The sequence below is a fragment of the Lipotes vexillifer genome, unplaced genomic scaffold (assembly GCF_000442215.2).
Source record: "Lipotes vexillifer unplaced genomic scaffold, Lipotes_vexillifer_v1.1 scaffold537, whole genome shotgun sequence".
Classification (NCBI taxonomy): Eukaryota; Metazoa; Chordata; class Mammalia; order Artiodactyla; family Lipotidae; genus Lipotes; species Lipotes vexillifer.
The window spans coordinates 1,105,764-1,110,258 of record NW_006776635.1 but is presented as its reverse complement, the minus strand read 5'-3'; the positions used below and the strand labels follow the sequence as shown (position 1 = coordinate 1,110,258).

At 40.6% G+C, this 4,495-nt stretch overlaps 1 protein-coding gene across 1 annotated transcript in view; it reads right to left on the bottom strand.

Moving 5' to 3' along the window:
• Positions 1 to 4,248, bottom strand: part of L3MBTL3 (L3MBTL histone methyl-lysine binding protein 3) — a 117,562-nt gene extending 113,314 nt beyond the window's left edge. Inside the window, exons 1-2 of the mRNA XM_007450528.1 lie at positions 4,094 to 4,248; positions 2,468 to 2,541 (exon numbers count right to left, since the gene is read on the bottom strand). The gene's annotated coding sequence lies outside the window, so the exon portion shown is untranslated. The remainder of the gene's footprint in view (positions 1 to 2,467; positions 2,542 to 4,093) is intronic.
• Positions 4,249 to 4,495: the final 247 nt, after the last annotated feature.

Here is a 4,495-nt window from a genome sequence, read left to right as displayed (position 1 = left end):
GTAGGGAACTCATCAAGGGCAAAGACGTAGTCTTTCAGTGTTCAGCACTGTAAGAGCTCAATTAAAATGAGTTAACTAGTAGAAACATCGCTAGAGAGATTACTCAGGTTACCCAGCCTTGGGACCCCAAAGGTACCCTTGTCCACACCACATAAAGTAACTTCTTTTGTAAGTTTCCCATCCTATTATAAATAGCCTTTGTTGATATATGTATTTCTTAGAAATAAACTACCAAACAAAACAAACCAGTGGAATTTTTCAAGAACCAACCTCAATTCCTCAGGGATGAATTAAACAGGACATATATTTCTTCTTTCCTTCACTATTGGGTTTTTGGGTTCTTAGCATATTGATTGGATAATTTACAAGAGAAGTGGATAAACTAAAACTTGTCAGAGTTTGTCAAGTTCAGTATCATCAAATTGAAAACAATGACAGATAGTACTTGTGGTTTTCTTTTTTCTATCTAGATAACAGTTGATTAGAATTAGAATAAAGCAGCAAAGAGGTCTAGAAAACATAGGGGGGGGAAAGCCCTACAGGTAGCTTCCCCTAAATCCACAGTCATTTGCAGTACCCATTTTCTGGCCCCGAGAGTTTAAATTCTTACTACTCCAGTTACCTATTTTCTCATCCTCATTTCCCAGCAGATTCACACAACTAAACTATTAATTACAGCACATGAATTCCCCTCACACCAACCCTTCGACTTTCATCACCCTACCATTTCCACAATTTGGCATCATTTTATATTTAAAAGTATTTATTTCATCTACTCCCACCTAGCAAATGACTAGTTTGGGATAAATAAATATCAATTCGTATTCAACACCATGTTAAAAACATGGTCCCTTCTCTCAAGGAGCCAAAGCTGTAAAAGAGAAACTACTATTTTCCTAAAGAAAAGAAATATCCCCCAGAAGTATTGTGACAAGTCCATATAATATATACACCAAAAACTAATCTAATAATTTTAGCTGGGAATTAAATCACTCTGTTCAGCTCTTAAAAACCTACCTCCTGCCCTTTCCAGAAAAGCTGGCTAAGGTGAAACGGTAATATGACAACCATTTCAAACATCTGAATAGCTCTTCATAGCGCTCAAAACCTTATTTTATTTGATCCCTTCAACAAAGAAACCAAGGCAAGCATTGTTGCTCCACTTTTCCAGATGGGGAAATCTAGGCTGAAAGAGTTAAAGTGACTTACACAAAGTGGTACATTTAGTGGCTAAATTGTCTTCTGATTCCTATTCTAGTACTCTATCTACACTCACGATGATTCCCCAAATGTAGAAAAAATAATCACTGTCTTCCACTCAGCACATCTAAACATGAAACTCACCACCCTAGGAAACACATTTCACTCTTCCTGAACTCTACTTCTGTCTGGGTGATCTTGGAGCTGTTCTTGCCCCCTGATCTCTGCTGCGTCACCTACGTGGACGTCTATTTATTTTGCTAAATTATACTACTCAAGATGATCCACAAGCAGAAAATGACAATAAATTCCCTTTTAACAATCATTTTTATATTGCTATTTATTCAGTTATGACATCGAGACCACATCTACCCTGGTTATAAGGTGGCTCAATAGGGATTATTAGTCCTGCTAATTTATTTTGTTTTCTTTTGTTTTTGCCAAACAAGAATTAGCAACTCCTTTAATACTCAAGACAGAGAAGGAAAATGAAAGGCAGAAAAAGAAAGGGAAAGATCAAAAGAAAAAAGGTATACATAGTAGAAAGCACTACAGTAGCACAAATGTACTTTGATGCTCTACCCAGAGAGGGCCCCCCTTTGCCTGAGAATGACCTTTGTCCTGAAAGTAGGCCATGGATTATTGGAGACAAATCAGCACCCTCCAAAATTACCAAAGGGATCTTTACTGGACAACAGCTGTATTCCCTGTGGTGATATGCTTAAAAGTTGACAAGATTATGCTAACACACTGGAAACTCACTATAACCTATGATTCGATATTTGGCACAAGTCAGCCCACCGTTGGACTTGAGTCACGGAATATAAGTTACTTAAATATCCCCAAAGATCTTGTGGTGAATTTCACCTACAAAATTTTACCAAGTTCCAGAACCTTCCATATCACTGTGTACTTATACAACAGTTATATTAATTCACAATTGCTTTGTTCTAGTTTTCCCACTTTCTCAATTCCAAAGAATAAAACAATTTATTTTCAGCAGAAAACAGGTGCAATTGGAGTGTGAATTAAGAATCTAGCAAAAAGCCAGTCCAAAGGTTATCCAGAACAATCTCTTAACTTTTCCTAATGTTTTAATTAGAGCCTCAAACACACTCAGTGTCAAGACTTTCATGCATTCAAAGCGGCCCTCACAAAATGGTGTTTCTCTGCCAACCTTGTTCCACACCCTCCTCCCTCATCCCCAAATGCAGCTTTTAACATTTTCAAGTATATCAAGGAATCTGTTTCAACATGCAACTCTTACCTAGTTGCAGTGAAGAAATAATTGTCTGATGGTCTTTAAGACTGTCGTCCACCCTCAAGACTTCTTCCGGAGGTCTAGCATTGATTTAAAAGGAGGACAAATAAAATCAAAATATTGTCATAAAAAAAAGCCTTCAAACCCGCAACTAAAATGTATAAATTTTGAATTGCTGATTTATTGCATAATTTCATACATTACCAATTGGTATGTTAAAAAAAAAAAAAAAAAACTAGTTCTGGATGAGATGAACTAGATTTTATCATTTATATCATTGCCCTCCCCTAAATTCCCCCATTAAAGTCTCTCCCATTGTATGACAAGCCGATGAAAGTTACAAGGGTCATTTGATTCAACTTTCATTTCTCTCATTGCTTTTCTTAAAACTAAAGTTACTACGCAGAACACACACTGGCAAAAGAATAGATTCTATGTAAGCAAGTTTTGTCCATATATCAAATATTTAAGTCTTTAAATCACAAACTATACAAAGCGTTCAGAAATAATGTCTTTTGCAGTGAAACAAAATTACACTCTTAGCACTAAAAGGGGCCATTTATTTTATGACTATATATAACTGTATGTTTAAGAAACTAAATACCAGCCTTAAATTATATTTATTAGAGAATAAAATGATTAGCTCACATAAAAGGCAAATTTCAACCAAAGGTCTTTCTCATTTTTTCGAAGTTTTAAACACAAATTGCACTTTGCATTTTTATTAACGTCCAAATGAAATTATCCGCTGTGACTCCTGATTAAAAGTAGATCAAATGTGTAGACAACGATAAATATAAAAAACAAACAATTGCTTCTAATCCAGAGAGTGACCAATCTCAAATCCCAGAATAAAAGCAAAGTGTTTTTTCCCATAGAAGTCATGAAGAGTGGAAGTTGTAGAGTCTGGGTCCTCAGATCTCATTTGCTCTCCAATGTACTAAACTTTCTATTTCTGATCAGCATCCTCTCATACAACATCTGGCTGCTCGCTCGGGTCGTCTAATTACTTCCACGTCTGAACGGACTACGTAGCTAAAAGTAAAGGCCAAAGTTTGCTCTCGGCCTTCCGAACTTAAAAAGATGCGTTTAACCACTAGAGGTCTCCCCTTGGCCAGTTTTGTACGTTCGCTATTTTGCTGCACTTGAAACTTTCCGGAGAAATGCTCTACTCGAGTCAGTGTTTTTCTAAAAACTTGCGCAAAAATCCACGCGACCGAGCTAGCCAGTACAGAGACTCTCGGGCTCCCCAAACCGATAAAGCTATTACAAACAACCCTCTAGGAAAATCAAAATTAATATTCGACGCACTCGCTCCAGCCGCTCCCCCCCGCCCCATTCTTATTTCTCATCTCAGTTTCCCTGAACTTAAACTCAGAACAATCAAAAATCTATTTTTGTTTCGGTGCACTCTGAAGGATCTCTAACGCATTTTTCTGGCGGTAGACCCGAGGTGGTAGAGGAGCGGGCCGAGGGATGCAGGGAGGGGGAAGGGCCGTGCTCACAGCGCCCGAGGAAGTTGCATAAGGAAAGAGACTCCGTTTTTTGGGTCCCCTCAAAAAATCGGCAGGGAGGGGGAGGAAAAGGAAGCGGGGAGGGGGGAGGTAGGAGGGAAACCGAAGCGACGTTTACCTTCGTCTCCCCGTGTAAGGGTGGGGTAACAGCCACGATCTTCGCGACCCCGGAGGGCGGCTCGTTACCCCCACCTCTCTCCGAGCGCAGACGGACAAACAGATACCCCCACCCCTCCGCGGGGAAGGCGGGGAGGAAAGTGCCCGCTTTTAAACTTTCTCTCACGGTCGCGCTTGGGCCGGGCTTTGACCAGAAAGGGTGGGGGAGACTGGAGGGCCTTTTTCTTTCAAGGTAATTAAAGTTTTACCACCAGCACAGAAGTTGCGCCCCCCTCCCCCGCTGCCAGGGCTCACAAGTTTTCCTCCCGCTCCTCCCCCCGCCCCCCTCCGCCCCACCAGCTCGCGGGGCGCGCGGCGGATGCCTCGGCTCCTGCGCTTCCCGATCCCCACCCCCGCCGGCCTC